Genomic DNA, 17,742 nt, shown 5'->3' with positions numbered 1-17,742 from the left:
GAAAAAATATTTGTTATACATTTTGCATGAAAAGGGTCTAAAATATTTTTTTAACGTTCAGCACTAGAAGGACATATGTAGAATTCAACATACAAAGGTTTTCAAATGTGTTTTTTTAAAAAGCTTTTTTCAATGAATATTTTCTAAAATCATGTTTTAGGCTAAAATCCACAATGCAACTTGTTCGGCATATGAAGGGATACAAAGTTCTTTATAACAAACGAGAAAAAATATTTGTTATACATTTTGCATGAAAAGGGTCTAAAATATTTTTTTACGTTCAGCAGTAGAAGGACATATGTAGAATTCAACATACAAAGATTTTCAAATGTGGTTTTTTTAAAAAGCTTTTTTCAATGAATATTTTCTAAAATCATGTTTTAGGCAAAATCCACAATGCAACTAGTTCGGCATGTGAAGGGATACAAAGTTCTTTATAACAAACAAGAAAAATATTTGTTATACATTTTGCATGAAAAGGGTCTAAAATATTTTTTTTACGTTCAGCACTAGAAGGACATATGTAGAATTCAACATACAAAGATTTTCAAATGTGGTTTTTTAAAAAGCTTTTTTCAATGAATATTTTCTAAAATCATGTTTTAGGCAAAATCCACAATGCAACTAGTTCGGCATGTGAAGGGATACAAAGTTCTTTATAACAAACGATAAAAATATTTGTTATACATTTTGCATGAAAAGGGTCTAAAATATTTTTTTTAACGTTCAGCACTAGAAGGACATATGTAGAATTCAACATACAAAGGTTTTCAAATGTGGTTTTTTTAAAAAGCTTTTTTCAATGAATATTTTCTAAAATCATGTTTTAGGCTAAAATCCACAATGCAACTAGTTCGGCATGTGAAGGGATACAAAGTTCTTTATAACAAACGAGAAAAATATTTGTTATACATTTTGCATGAAAAGGGTCTAAAATATTTTTTTACGTTCAGCAGTAGAAGGACATATGTAGAATTCAACATACAAAGATTTTCAAATGTGGTTTTTTTAAAAAGCTTTTTTTCAATGAATATTTTCTAAAATCATGTTTTAGGCAAAATCCACAATGCAACTAGTTCGGCATGTGAAGGGATACAAAGTTCTTTATAACAAACGAGAAAAAATATTTGTTATACATTTTGCATGAAAAGGGTCTAAAATATTTTTTTTACGTTCAGCACTAGAAGGACATATGTAGAATTCAACATACAAAGGTTTTCAAATGTGGTTTTTTTAAAAAGCTTTTTTCAATGAATATTTTCTAAAATCATGTTTTAGGCAAAATCCACAATGCAACTAGTTCGGCATGTGAAGGGATACAAAGTTCTTTATAACAAACGAGAAAAATATTTGTTATACATTTTGCATGAAAAGGGTCTAAAATATTTTTTTACGTTCAGCAGTAGAAGGACATATGTAGAATTCAACATACAAAGATTTTCAAATGTGGTTTTTTTAAAAAGCTTTTTTCAATGAATATTTTCTAAAATCATGTTTTAGGCAAAATCCACAATGCAACTAGTTCGGCATGTGAAGGGATACAAAGTTCTTTATAACAAACAAGAAAAAATATTTGTTATACATTTTGCATGAAAAGGGTCTAAAATATTTTTTTTACGTTCAGCACTAGAAGGACATATGTAGAATTCAACATACAAAGGTTTTCAAATGTGTTTTTTTAAAAAGCTTTTTTCAATGAATATTTTCTAAAATCATGTTTTAGGCAAAATCCACAATGCAACTAGTTCGGCATATGAAGGGATACAAAGTTCTTTATAACAAACGAGAAAAATATTTGTTATACATTTTGCATGAAAAGGGTCTAAAATATTTTTTTTACGTTCAGCAGTAGAAGGACATATGTAGAATTCAACATACAAAGATTTTCAAATGTGGTTTTTTTAAAAAGCTTTTTTCAATGAATATTTTCTAAAATCATGTTTTAGGCAAAATCCACAATGCAACTAGTTCGGCATGTGAAGGGATACAAAGTTCTTTATAACAAACAAGAAAAAATATTTGTTATACATTTTGCATGAAAAGGGTCTAAAATATTTTTTTAACGTTCAGCACTAGAAGGACATATGTAGAATTCAACATACAAAGGTTTTCAAATGTGTTTTTTAAAAAGCTTTTTTCAATGAATATTTTCTAAAATCATGTTTTAGGCAAAATCCACAATGCAACTAGTTCGGCATGTGAAGGGATACAAAGTTCTTTATAACAAACAAGAAAAATATATGTTATACATTTTGCATGAAAAGGGTCTAAAATATTTTTTTAACGTTCAGCACTAGAAGGACATATGTAGAATTCAACATACAAAGGGTTTTCAAATGTGTTTTTTTAAAAAGCTTTTTTCAATGAATATTTTCTAAAATCATGTTTTAGGCAAAATCCACAATGCAACTAGTTCGGCATGTGAAGGGATACAAAGTTCTTTATAACAAACGAGAAAAATATTTGTTATACATTTTGCATGAAAAGGGTCTAAAATATTTTTTTTACGTTCAGCAGTAGAAGGACATATGTAGAATTCAACATACAAAGATTTTCAAATGTGGTTTTTTTAAAAGCTTTTTTCAATGAATATTTTCTAAAATCATGTTTTAGGCAAAATCCACAATGCAACTAGTTCGGCATGTGAAGGGATACAAAGTTCTTTATAACAAACAAGAAAAATATATGTTATACATTTTGCATGAAAAGGGTCTAAAATATTTTTTTTACGTTCAGCACTAGAAGGACATATGTAGAATTCAACATACAAAGATTTTCAAATGTGGTTTTTTAAAAAGCTTTTTTCAATGAATATTTTCTAAAATCATGTTTTAGGCAAAATCCACAATGCAACTAGTTCGGCATGTGAAGGGATACAAAGTTCTTTATAACAAACGAGAAAAATATTTGTTATACATTTTGCATGAAAAGGGTCTAAAATATTTTTTTTACGTTCAGCACTAGAAGGACATATGTAGAAGTCAACATACAAAGGTTTTCAAATGTGGTTTTTTTAAAAGCTTTTTTCAATGAATATTTTCTAAAATCATGTTTTAGGCAAAATCCACAATGCAACTAGTTCGGCATGTGAAGGGATACAAAGTTCTTTATAACAAACGATAAAAAATATTTGTTATACATTTTGCATGAAAAGGGTCTAAAATATTTTTTTTACGTTCAGCACTAGAAGGACATATGTAGAATTCAACATACAAAGGTTTTCAAATGTGGTTTTTTTTAAAAAGCTTTTTTCAATGAATATTTTCTAAAATCATGTTTTAGGCAAAATCCACAATGCAACTAGTTCGGCATATGAAGGGATACAAAGTTCTTTATAACAAACGATAAAAAATATTTGTTATACATTTTGCATGAAAAGGGTCTAAAATATTTTTTTTACGTTCAGCAGTAGAAGGACATATGTAGAATTCAACATACAAAGATTTTCAAATGTGGTTTTTTAAAAAGCTTTTTTCAATGAATATTTTCTAAAATCATGTTTTAGGCAAAATCCACAATGCAACTAGTTCGGCATGTGAAGGGATACAAAGTTCTTTATAACAAACAAGAAAAATATTTGTTATACATTTTGCATGAAAAGGGTCTAAAATATTTTTTTTACGTTCAGCACTAGAAGGACATATGTAGAATTCAACATACAAAGATTTTCAAATGTGGTTTTTTTAAAAAGCTTTTTTCAATGAATATTTTCTAAAATCATGTTTTAGGCAAAATCCACAATGCAACTAGTTCGGCATGTGAAGGGATACAAAGTTCTTTATAACAAACGATAAAAAATATTTGTTATACATTTTGCATGAAAAGGGTCTAAAATATTTTTTTTACGTTCAGCAGTAGAAGGACATATGTAGAATTCAACATACAAAGGTTTTCAAATGTGTTTTTTTAAAAAGCTTTTTTCAATGAATATTTTCTAAAATCATGTTTTAGGCTAAAATCCACAATGCAACTAGTTCGGCATATGAAGGGATACAAAGTTCTTTATAACAAACGAGAAAAAATATTTGTTATACATTTTGCATGAAAAGGGTCTAAAATATTTTTTTACGTTCAGCAGTAGAAGGACATATGTAGAATTCAACATACAAAGATTTTCAAATGTGGTTTTTTTAAAAAGCTTTTTTCAATGAATATTTTCTAAAATCATGTTTTAGGCAAAATCCACAATGCAACTAGTTCGGCATGTGAAGGGATACAAAGTTCTTTATAACAAACAAGAAAAATATTTGTTATACATTTTGCATGAAAAGGGTCTAAAATATTTTTTTTAACGTTCAGCACTAGAAGGACATATGTAGAATTCAACATACAAAGATTTTCAAATGTGGTTTTTTAAAAAGCTTTTTTCAATGAATATTTTCTAAAATCATGTTTTAGGCAAAATCCACAATGCAACTAGTTCGGCATGTGAAGGGATACAAAGTTCTTTATAACAAACAAGAAAAATATATGTTATACATTTTGCATGAAAAGGGTCTAAAATATTTTTTTACGTTCAGCACTAGAAGGACATATGTAGAATTCAACATACAAAGATTTTCAAATGTGTTTTTTTAAAAAGCCTTTTTTCAATGAATATTTTCTAAAATCATGTTTTAGGCAAAATCCACAATGCAACTAGTTCGGCATGTGAAGGGATACAAAGTTCTTTATAACAAACAGATAAAAATATTTGTTATACATTTTGCATGAAAAGGGTCTAAAATATTTTTTTTACGTTCAGCAGTAGAAGGACATATGTAGAATTCAACATACAAAGATTTTCAAATGTGGTTTTTTAAAAAGCTTTTTTCAATGAATATTTTCTAAAATCATGTTTTAGGCAAAATCCACAATGCAACTAGTTCGGCATATGAAGGGATACAAAGTTCTTTATAACAAACAAGAAAAATATATGTTATACATTTTGCATGAAAAGGGTCTAAAATATTTTTTTAACGTTCAGCACTAGAAGGACATATGTAGAATTCAACATACAAAGTTTTTCAAATGTGTTTTTTTAAAAAGCTTTTTTCAATGAATATTTTCTAAAATCATGTTTTAGGCAAAATCCACAATGCAACTAGTTCGGCATGTGAAGGGATACAAAGTTCTTTATAACAAACGAGAAAAAATATTTGTTATACATTTTGCATGAAAAGGGTCTAAAATATTTTTTTTACGTTCAGCACTAGAAGGACATATGTAGAATTCAACATACAAAGGTTTTCAAATGTGGTTTTTTAAAAGCTTTTTTCAATGAATATTTTCTAAAATCATGTTTTAGGCAAAATCCACAATGCAACTAGTTCGGCATGTGAAGGGATACAAAGTTCTTTATAACAAACAAGAAAAATATTTGTTATACATTTTGCATGAAAAGGGTCTAAAATATTTTTTTAACGTTCAGCACTAGAAGGACATATGTAGAATTCAACATACAAAGGTTTTCAAATGTGTTTTTTTAAAAAGCTTTTTTCAATGAATATTTTCTAAAATCATGTTTTAGGCAAAATCCACAATGCAACTAGTTCGGCATGTGAAGGGATACAAAGTTCTTTATAACAAACGAGAAAAATATTTGTTATACATTTTGCATGAAAAGGGTCTAAAATATTTTTTTACGTTCAGCAGTAGAAGGACATATGTAGAATTCAACATACAAAGATTTTCAAATGTGGTTTTTTAAAAAGCTTTTTTCAATGAATATTTTCTAAAATCATGTTTTAGGCAAAATCCACAATGCAACTAGTTCGGCATGTGAAGGGATACAAAGTTCTTTATAACAAACAAGAAAAATATATGTTATACATTTTGCATGAAAAGGGTCAAAAATATTTTTTTTACGTTCAGCACTAGAAGGACATATGTAGAATTCAACATACAAAGGTTTTCAAATGTGGTTTTTTAAAAAGCTTTTTTCAATGAATATTTTCTAAAATCATGTTTTAGGCAAAATCCACAATGCAACTAGTTCGGCATGTGAAGGGATACAAAGTTCTTTATAACAAACGATAAAAAATATTTGTTATACATTTTGCATGAAAAGGGTCTAAAATATTTTTTTTAACGTTCAGCACTAGAAGGACATATGTAGAATTCAACATACAAAGGTTTTTCAAATGTGTTTTTTTAAAAAGCTTTTTTTCAATGAATATTTTCTAAAATCATGTTTTAGGCTAAAATCCACAATGCAACTAGTTCGGCATATGAAGGGATACAAAGTTCTTTATAACAAACGAGAAAAAATATTTGTTATACATTTTGCATGAAAAGGGTCTAAAATATTTTTTTTACGTTCAGCAGTAGAAGGACATATGTAGAATTCAACATACAAAGATTTTCAAATGTGGTTTTTTTAAAAAGCTTTTTTCAATGAATATTTTCTAAAATCATGTTTTAGGCAAAATCCACAATGCAACTAGTTCGGCATATGAAGGGATACAAAGTTCTTTATAACAAACGAGAAAAATATTTGTTATACATTTTGCATGAAAAGGGTCTAAAATATTTTTTTACGTTCAGCAGTAGAAGGACATATGTAGAATTCAACATACAAAGATTTTCAAATGTGGTTTTTTTAAAAAGCTTTTTTCAATGAATATTTTCTAAAATCATGTTTTAGGCAAAATCCACAATGCAACTAGTTCGGCATGTGAAGGGATACAAAGTTCTTTATAACAAACAAGAAAAATATTTGTTATACATTTTGCATGAAAAGGGTCTAAAATATTTTTTTTACGTTCAGCACTAGAAGGACATATGTAGAATTCAACATACAAAGATTTTCAAATGTGGTTTTTTAAAAAGCTTTTTTCAATGAATATTTTCTAAAATCATGTTTTAGGCAAAATCCACAATGCAACTAGTTCGGCATGTGAAGGGATACAAAGTTCTTTATAACAAACGAGAAAAATATTTGTTATACATTTTGCATGAAAAGGGTCTAAAATATTTTTTTTACGTTCAGCACTAGAAGGACATATGTAGAATTCAACATACAAAGGTTTTTCAAATGTGTTTTTTTAAAAAGCTTTTTTCAATGAATATTTTCTAAAATCATGTTTTAGGCTAAAATCCACAATGCAACTAGTTCGGCATATGAAGGGATACAAAGTTCTTTATAACAAACAAGAAAAATATTTGTTATACATTTTGCATGAAAAGGGTCTAAAATATTTTTTTTACGTTCAGCACTAGAAGGACATATGTAGAATTCAACATACAAAGATTTTCAAATGTGGTTTTTTTAAAAAGCTTTTTTCAATGAATATTTTCTAAAATCATGTTTTAGGCAAAATCCACAATGCAACTAGTTCGGCATGTGAAGGGATACAAAGTTCTTTATAACAAACAAGAAAAAATATTTGTTATACATTTTGCATGAAAAGGGTCTAAAATATTTTTTTTACGTTCAGCAGTAGAAGGACATATGTAGAATTCAACATACAAAGATTTTCAAATGTGGTTTTTTAAAAAGCTTTTTTCAATGAATATTTTCTAAAATCATGTTTTAGGCAAAATCCACAATGCAACTAGTTCGGCATGTGAAGGGATACAAAGTTCTTTATAACAAACAAGAAAAATATATGTTATACATTTTGCATGAAAAGGGTCTAAAAATATTTTTTTAACGTTCAGCACTAGAAGGACATATGTAGAATTCAACATACAAAGGTTTTCAAATGTGTTTTTTTAAAAAGCCTTTTTTCAATGAATATTTTCTAAAATCATGTTTTAGGCAAAATCCACAATGCAACTAGTTCGGCATGTGAAGGGATACAAAGTTCTTTATAACAAACAAGAAAAAATATTTGTTATACATTTTGCATGAAAAGGGTCTAAAATATTTTTTTTACGTTCAGCAGTAGAAGGACATATGTAGAATTCAACATACAAAGATTTTCAAATGTGGTTTTTTAAAAAGCTTTTTTCAATGAATATTTTCTAAAATCATGTTTTAGGCAAAATCCACAATGCAACTAGTTCGGCATGTGAAGGGATACAAAGTTCTTTATAACAAACAAGAAAAAATATATGTTATACATTTTGCATGAAAAGGGTCTAAAATATTTTTTTTACGTTCAGCACTAGAAGGACATATGTAGAATTCAACATACAAAGATTTTCAAATGTGGTTTTTTAAAAAGCTTTTTTCAATGAATATTTTCTAAAATCATGTTTTAGGCAAAATCCACAATGCAACTAGTTCGGCATGTGAAGGGATACAAAGTTCTTTATAACAAACGATAAAAATATTTGTTATACATTTTGCATGAAAAGGGTCTAAAATATTTTTTTTACGTTCAGCAGTAGAAGGACATATGTAGAATTCAACATACAAAGATTTTCAAATGTGGTTTTTTTAAAAAGCTTTTTTCAATGAATATTTTCTAAAATCATGTTTTAGGCAAAATCCACAATGCAACTAGTTCGGCATGTGAAGGGATACAAAGTTCTTTATAACAAACGAGAAAAATATTTGTTATACATTTTGCATGAAAAGGGTCTAAAATATTTTTTTTACGTTCAGCAGTAGAAGGACATATGTAGAATTCAACATACAAAGGTTTTCAAATGTGGTTTTTTTTAAAAAGCTTTTTTCAATGAATATTTTCTAAAATCATGTTTTAGGCAAAATCCACAATGCAACTAGTTCGGCATGTGAAGGGATACAAAGTTCTTTATAACAAACAAGAAAAATATATGTTATACATTTTGCATGAAAAGGGTCTAAAATATTTTTTTAACGTTCAGCACTACAAGGACATATGTAGAATTCAACATACAAAGGTTTTTTAAATGTGTTTTTTTAAAAAGCTTTTTTCAATGAATATTTTCTAAAATCATGTTTTAGGCTAAATCCACAATGCAACTTGTTCGGCATATGAAGGGATACAAAGTTCTTTATAACAAACGAGAAAAATATATGTTATACATTTTGCATGAAAAGGGTCTAAAATATTTTTTTAACGTTCAGCAGTAGAAGGACATATGTAGAATTCAACATACAAAGATTTTCAAATGTGGTTTTTTTAAAAAGCTTTTTTCAATGAATATTTTCTAAAATCATGTTTTAGGCAAAATCCACAATGCAACTAGTTCGGCATGTGAAGGGATACAAAGTTCTTTATAACAAACAAGAAAAATATATGTTATACATTTTGCATGAAAAGGGTCAAAAATATTTTTTTAACGTTCAGCACTAGAAGGACATATGTAGAATTCAACATACAAAGGTTTTTCAAATGTGGTTTTTTTAAAAAGCTTTTTTCAATGAATATTTTCTAAAATCATGTTTTAGGCAAAATCCACAATGCAACTAGTTCGGCATGTGAAGGGATACAAAGTTCTTTATAACAAACGATAAAAAATATTTGTTATACATTTTGCATGAAAAGGGTCTAAAATATTTTTTTTACGTTCAGCAGTAGAAGGACATATGTAGAATTCAACATACAAAGATTTTCAAATGTGGTTTTTTAAAAAGCTTTTTTCAATGAATATTTTCTAAAATCATGTTTTAGGCAAAATCCACAATGCAACTAGTTCGGCATGTGAAGGGATACAAAGTTCTTTATAACAAACAAGAAAAATATATGTTATACATTTTGCATGAAAAGGGTCAAAAATATTTTTTTAACGTTCAGCACTAGAAGGACATATGTAGAATTCAACATACAAAGTTTTTCAAATGTGTTTTTTTAAAAAGCCTTTTTCAATGAATATTTTCTAAAATCATGTTTTAGGCAAAATCCACAATGCAACTAGTTCGGCATGTGAAGGGATACAAAGTTCTTTATAACAAACGATAAAAATATTTGTTATACATTTTGCATGAAAAGGGTCTAAAATATTTTTTTTACGTTCAGCAGTAGAAGGACATATGTAGAATTCAACATACAAAGATTTTCAAATGTGGTTTTTTTAAAAAGCTTTTTTCAATGAATATTTTCTAAAATCATGTTTTAGGCAAAATCCACAATGCAACTAGTTCGGCATGTGAAGGGATACAAAGTTCTTTATAACAAACAAGAAAAAATATATGTTATACATTTTGCATGAAAAGGGTCTAAAATATTTTTTTTTACGTTCAGCACTAGAAGGACATATGTAGAATTCAACATACAAAGGTTTTCAAATGTGGTTTTTTAAAAAGCTTTTTTCAATGAATATTTTCTAAAATCATGTTTTAGGCAAAATCCACAATGCAACTAGTTCGGCATGTGAAGGGATACAAAGTTCTTTATAACAAACGAGAAAAATATTTGTTATACATTTTGCATGAAAAGGGTCTAAAATATTTTTTTTACGTTCAGCAGTAGAAGGACATATGTAGAATTCAACATACAAAGATTTTCAAATGTGGTTTTTTTAAAAAGCTTTTTTCAATGAATATTTTCTAAAATCATGTTTTAGGCAAAATCCACAATGCAACTAGTTCGGCATGTGAAGGGATACAAAGTTCTTTATAACAAACGAGAAAAATATTTGTTATACATTTTGCATGAAAAGGGTCTAAAATATTTTTTTTACGTTCAGCAGTAGAAGGACATATGTAGAATTCAACATACAAAGATTTTCAAATGTGGTTTTTTTAAAAAGCTTTTTTCAATGAATATTTTCTAAAATCATGTTTTAGGCAAAATCCACAATGCAACTAGTTCGGCATGTGAAGGGATACAAAGTTCTTTATAACAAACAAGAAAAAATATTTGTTATACATTTTGCATGAAAAGGGTCTAAAATATTTTTTTTAACGTTCAGCACTAGAAGGACATATGTAGAATTCAACATACAAAGGTTTTTCAAATGTGTTTTTTTAAAAAGCTTTTTTCAATGAATATTTTCTAAAATCATGTTTTAGGCAAAATCCACAATGCAACTAGTTCGGCATGTGAAGGGATACAAAGTTCTTTATAACAAACGATAAAAAATATTTGTTATACATTTTGCATGAAAAGGGTCTAAAATATTTTTTTTACGTTCAGCAGTAGAAGGACATATGTAGAATTCAACATACAAAGATTTTCAAATGTGGTTTTTTAAAAAGCTTTTTTCAATGAATATTTTCTAAAATCATGTTTTAGGCAAAATCCACAATGCAACTAGTTCGGCATGTGAAGGGATACAAAGTTCTTTATAACAAACAAGAAAAATATATGTTATACATTTTGCATGAAAAGGGTCTAAAATATTTTTTTTACGTTCAGCACTAGAAGGACATATGTAGAATTCAACATACAAAGGTTTTTCAAATGTGGTTTTTTAAAAAGCTTTTTTCAATGAATATTTTCTAAAATCATGTTTTAGGCAAAATCCACAATGCAACTAGTTCGGCATGTGAAGGGATACAAAGTTCTTTATAACAAACGATAAAAAATATTTGTTATACATTTTGCATGAAAAGGGTCTAAAATATTTTTTTTACGTTCAGCAGTAGAAGGACATATGTAGAATTCAACATACAAAGATTTTCAAATGTGGTTTTTTAAAAAGCTTTTTTCAATGAATATTTTCTAAAATCATGTTTTAGGCAAAATCCACAATGCAACTAGTTCGGCATGTGAAGGGATACAAAGTTCTTTATAACAAACGAGAAAAAATATTTGTTATACATTTTGCATGAAAAGGGTCTAAAATATTTTTTTTACGTTCAGCACTAGAAGGACATATGTAGAATTCAACATACAAAGGTTTTTCAAATGTGGTTTTTTAAAAAGCTTTTTTCAATGAATATTTTCTAAAATCATGTTTTAGGCAAAATCCACAATGCAACTAGTTCGGCATGTGAAGGGATACAAAGTTCTTTATAACAAACGAGAAAAAATATTTGTTATACATTTTGCATGAAAAGGGTCTAAAATATTTTTTTTACGTTCAGCAGTAGAAGGACATATGTAGAATTCAACATACAAAGATTTTCAAATGTGGTTTTTTTAAAAAGCTTTTTTCAATGAATATTTTCTAAAATCATGTTTTAGGCAAAATCCACAATGCAACTAGTTCGGCATGTGAAGGGATACAAAGTTCTTTATAACAAACAAGAAAAATATATGTTATACATTTTGCATGAAAAGGGTCTAAAATATTTTTTTTAACGTTCAGCACTAGAAGGACATATGTAGAATTCAACATACAAAGGTTTTCAAATGTGTTTTTTTAAAAAGCTTTTTTCAATGAATATTTTCTAAAATCATGTTTTAGGCTAAATCCACAATGCAACTTGTTCGGCATATGAAGGGATACAAAGTTCTTTATAACAAACGAGAAAAATATTTGTTATACATTTTGCATGAAAAGGGTCTAAAATATTTTGTTTACGTTCAGCAGTAGAAGGACATATGTAGAATTCAACATACAAAGATTTTCAAATGTGGTTTTTTTAAAAAGCTTTTTTCAATGAATATTTTCTAAAATCATGTTTTAGGCAAAATCCACAATGCAACTAGTTCGGCATGTGAAGGGATACAAAGTTCTTTATAACAAACAAGAAAAATATATGTTATACATTTTGCATGAAAAGGGTCTAAAATATTTTTTTAACGTTCAGCACTAGAAGGACATATGTAGAAGTCAACATACAAAGGTTTTTCAAATGTGGTTTTTTAAAAAGCTTTTTTCAATGAATATTTTCTAAAATCATGTTTTAGGCAAAATCCACAATGCAACTAGTTCGGCATGTGAAGGGATACAAAGTTCTTTATAACAAACGAGAAAAAATATTTGTTATACATTTTGCATGAAAAGGGTCTAAAATATTTTTTTTACGTTCAGCAGTAGAAGGACATATGTAGAATTCAACATACAAAGATTTTCAAATGTGGTTTTTTTAAAAAGCTTTTTTCAATGAATATTTTCTAAAATCATGTTTTAGGCAAAATCCACAATGCAACTAGTTCGGCATGTGAAGGGATACAAAGTTCTTTATAACAAACAAGAAAAATATTTGTTATACATTTTGCATGAAAAGGGTCTAAAATATTTTTTTTAACGTTCAGCACTAGAAGGACATATGTAGAATTCAACATACAAAGGTTTTCAAATGTGTTTTTTTTAAAAAGCTTTTTTCAATGAATATTTTCTAAAATCATGTTTTAGGCTAAAATCCACAATGCAACTTGTTCGGCATATGAAGGGATACAAAGTTCTTTATAACAAACGATAAAAAATATTTGTTATACATTTTGCATGAAAAGGGTCTAAAATATTTTGTTTACGTTCAGCAGTAGAAGGACATATGTAGAATTCAACATACAAAGATTTTCAAATGTGGTTTTTTAAAAAGCTTTTTTCAATGAATATTTTCTAAAATCATGTTTTAGGCAAAATCCACAATGCAACTAGTTCGGCATGTGAAGGGATACAAAGTTCTTTATAACAAACAAGAAAAATATTTGTTATACATTTTGCATGAAAAGGGTCTAAAATATTTTTTTTACGTTCAGCACTAGAAGGACATATGTAGAATTCAACATACAAAGGTTTTTCAAATGTGTTTTTTTAAAAAGCCTTTTTTCAATGAATATTTTCTAAAATCATGTTTTAGGCAAAATCCACAATGCAACTAGTTCGGCATGTGAAGGGATACAAAGTTCTTTATAACAAACGATAAAAATATTTGTTATACATTTTGCATGAAAAGGGTCTAAAATATTTTTTTTACGTTCAGCAGTAGAAGGACATATGTAGAATTCAACATACAAAGATTTTCAAATGTGGTTTTTTTAAAAGCTTTTTTCAATGAATATTTTCTAAAATCATGTTTTAGGCAAAATCCACAATGCAACTAGTTCGGCATGTGAAGGGATACAAAGTTCTTTATAACAAACAAGAAAAAATATATGTTATACATTTTGCATGAAAAGGGTCTAAAATATTTTTTTAACGTTCAGCACTAGAAGGACATATGTAGAAGTCAACATACAAAGGTTTTCAAATGTGGTTTTTTTAAAAAGCTTTTTTCAATGAATATTTTCTAAAATCATGTTTTAGGCAAAATCCACAATGCAACTAGTTCGGCATGTGAAGGGATACAAAGTTCTTTATAACAAACGATAAAAAATATTTGTTATACATTTTGCATGAAAAGGGTCTAAAATATTTTTTTTTACGTTCAGCAGTAGAAGGACATATGTAGAATTCAACATACAAAGATTTTCAAATGTGGTTTTTTAAAAAGCTTTTTTCAATGAATATTTTCTAAAATCATGTTTTAGGCAAAATCCACAATGCAACTAGTTCGGCATGTGAAGGGATACAAAGTTCTTTATAACAAACGAGAAAAAATATTTGTTATACATTTTGCATGAAAAGGGTCTAAAATATTTTTTTTACGTTCAGCACTAGAAGGACATATGTAGAATTCAACATACAAAGGTTTTCAAATGTGTTTTTTTAAAAAGCTTTTTTCAATGAATATTTTCTAAAATCATGTTTTAGGCTAAATCCACAATGCAACTTGTTCGGCATATGAAGGGATACAAAGTTCTTTATAACAAACGAGAAAAATATTTGTTATACATTTTGCATGAAAAGGGTCTAAAATATTTTTTTTACGTTCAGCAGTAGAAGGACATATGTAGAATTCAACATACAAAGATTTTCAAATGTGGTTTTTTTAAAAAGCTTTTTTCAATGAATATTTTCTAAAATCATGTTTTAGGCAAAATCCACAATGCAACTAGTTCGGCATGTGAAGGGATACAAAGTTCTTTATAACAAACAAGAAAAAATATATGTTATACATTTTGCATGAAAAGGGTCAAAAATATTTTTTTAACGTTCAGCACTAGAAGGACATATGTAGAATTCAACATACAAAGATTTTCAAATGTGTTTTTTAAAAAGCTTTTTTCAATGAATATTTTCTAAAATCATGTTTTAGGCAAAATCCACAATGCAACTAGTTCGGCATGTGAAGGGATACAAAGTTCTTTATAACAAACGAGAAAAATATTTGTTATACATTTTGCATGAAAAGGGTCTAAAATATTTTTGTTTTACGTTCAGCAGTAGAAGGACATATGTAGAATTCAACATACAAAGATTTTCAAATGTGGTTTTTTAAAAAGCTTTTTTCAATGAATATTTTCTAAAATCATGTTTTAGGCAAAATCCACAATGCAACTAGTTCGGCATGTGAAGGGATACAAAGTTCTTTATAACAAACAAGAAAAAATATTTGTTATACATTTTGCATGAAAAGGGTCTAAAATATTTTTTTAACGTTCAGCACTAGAAGGACATATGTAGAATTCAACATACAAAGGTTTTCAAATGTGGTTTTTTAAAAAGCTTTTTTCAATGAATATTTTCTAAAATCATGTTTTAGGCAAAATCCACAATGCAACTAGTTCGGCATGTGAAGGGATACAAAGTTCTTTATAACAAACAAGAAAAATATTTGTTATACATTTTGCATGAAAAGGGTCTAAAATATTTTTTTTTACGTTCAGCAGTAGAAGGACATATGTAGAATTCAACATACAAAGATTTTCAAATGTGGTTTTTAAAAAAAAGCTTTTTTCAATGAATATTTTCTAAAATCATGTTTTAGGCAAAATCCACAATGCAACTAGTTCGGCATGTGAAGGGATACAAAGTTCTTTATAACAAACGAGAAAAATATTTGTTATACATTTTGCATGAAAAGGGTCTAAAATATTTTTTTTACGTTCAGCACTAGAAGGACATATGTAGAATTCAACATACAAAGGTTTTCAAATGTGGTTTTTTTTAAAAAGCTTTTTTCAATGAATATTTTCTAAAATCATGTTTTAGGCTAAATCCACAATGCAACTTGTTCGGCATATGAAGGGATACAAAGTTCTTTATAACAAACGAGAAAAATATTTGTTATACATTTTGCATGAAAAGGGTCTAAAATATTTTTTTTACGTTCAGCAGTAGAAGGACATATGTAGAATTCAACATACAAAGATTTTCAAATGTGGTTTTTTTAAAAAGCTTTTTTCAATGAATATTTTCTAAAATCATGTTTTAGGCAAAATCCACAATGCAACTAGTTCGGCATGTGAAGGGATACAAAGTTCTTTATAACAAACAAGAAAAAATATTTGTTATACATTTTGCATGAAAAGGGTCTAAAATATTTTTTTTACGTTCAGCAGTAGAAGGACATATGTAGAATTCAACATACAAAGATTTTCAAATGTGTTTTTTTTAAAATTATTTTTCAATGAATATTTTCTAAAATCATGTTTTAGGCAAAATCCACAATGCAACTAGTTCGGCATGGAAGGGATACAAAGTTCTTTATAACAAACGAGAAAAATATTTGTTATACATTTTGCATGAAAAGGGTCTAAAATATTTTTTTTACGTTCAGCAGTAGAAGGACATATGTAGAATTCAACATACAAAGGTTTTCAAATGTGTTTTTTTTAAAAAGCTTTTTTCAATGAATATTTTCTAAAATCATGTTTTAGGCTAAATCCACAATGCAACTTGTTCGGCATATGAAGGGATACAAAGTTCTTTATAACAAACGAGAAAAAATATTTGTTATACATTTTGCATGAAAAGGGTCTAAAATATTTTTTTTACGTTCAGCAGTAGAAGGACATATGTAGAATTCAACATACAAAGATTTTCAAATGTGGTTTTTTAAAAAGCTTTTTTCAATGAATATTTTCTAAAATCATGTTTTAGGCAAAATCCACAATGCAACTAGTTCGGCATGTGAAGGGATACAAAGTTCTTTATAACAAACAAGAAAAAATATATGTTATACATTTTGCATGAAAAGGGTCTAAAATATTTTTTTAACGTTCAGCACTAGAAGGACATATGTAGAATTCAACATACAAAGGTTTTTCAAATGTGTTTTTTTAAAAAGCTTTTTTCAATGAATATTTTCTAAAATCATGTTTTAGGCAAAATCCACAATGCAACTAGTTCGGCATGTGAAGGGATACAAAGTTCTTTATAACAAACGAGAAAAATATTTGTTATACATTTTGCATGAAAAGGGTCTAAAATATTTTTTTTACGTTCAGCAGTAGAAGGACATATGTAGAATTCAACATACAAAGATTTTCAAATGTGGTTTTTTTAAAAAGCTTTTTTCAATGAATATTTTCTAAAATCATGTTTTAGGCAAAATCCACAATGCAACTAGTTCGGCATGTGAAGGGATACAAAGTTCTTTATAACAAACAAGAAAAATATTTGTTATACATTTTGCATGAAAAGGGTCAAAAATATTTTTTTAACGTTCAGCACTAGAAGGACATATGTAGAATTCAACATACAAAGGTTTTCAAATGTGTTTTATTAAAAAAGCTTTTTTCAATGAATATTTTCTAAAATCATGTTTTAGGCTAAAATCCACAATGCAACTTGTTCGGCATATGAAGGGATACAAAGTTCTTTATAACAAACGAGAAAAATATTTGTTATACATTTTGCATGAAAAGGGTCTAAAATATTTTTTTTACGTTCAGCAGTAGAAGGACATATGTAGAATTCAACATACAAAGATTTTCAAATGTGGTTTTTTAAAAAGCTTTTTTCAATGAATATTTTCTAAAATCATGTTTTAGGCAAAATCCACAATGCAACTAGTTCGGCATGTGAAGGGATACAAAGTTCTTTATAACAAACAAGAAAAATATTTGTTATACATTTTGCATGAAAAGGGTCTAAAATATTTTTTTTAACGTTCAGCACTAGAAGGACATATGTAGAATTCAACATACAAAGTTTTTCAAATGTGTT

Source organism: Coregonus clupeaformis, unplaced genomic scaffold (assembly GCF_020615455.1).
Source record: "Coregonus clupeaformis isolate EN_2021a unplaced genomic scaffold, ASM2061545v1 scaf1365, whole genome shotgun sequence".
In the NCBI taxonomy this organism is placed as follows: Eukaryota; Metazoa; Chordata; class Actinopteri; order Salmoniformes; family Salmonidae; genus Coregonus; species Coregonus clupeaformis.
The sequence above is the reverse complement of the archived record's forward strand: the minus strand, read 5'-3'. Positions refer to the sequence as shown.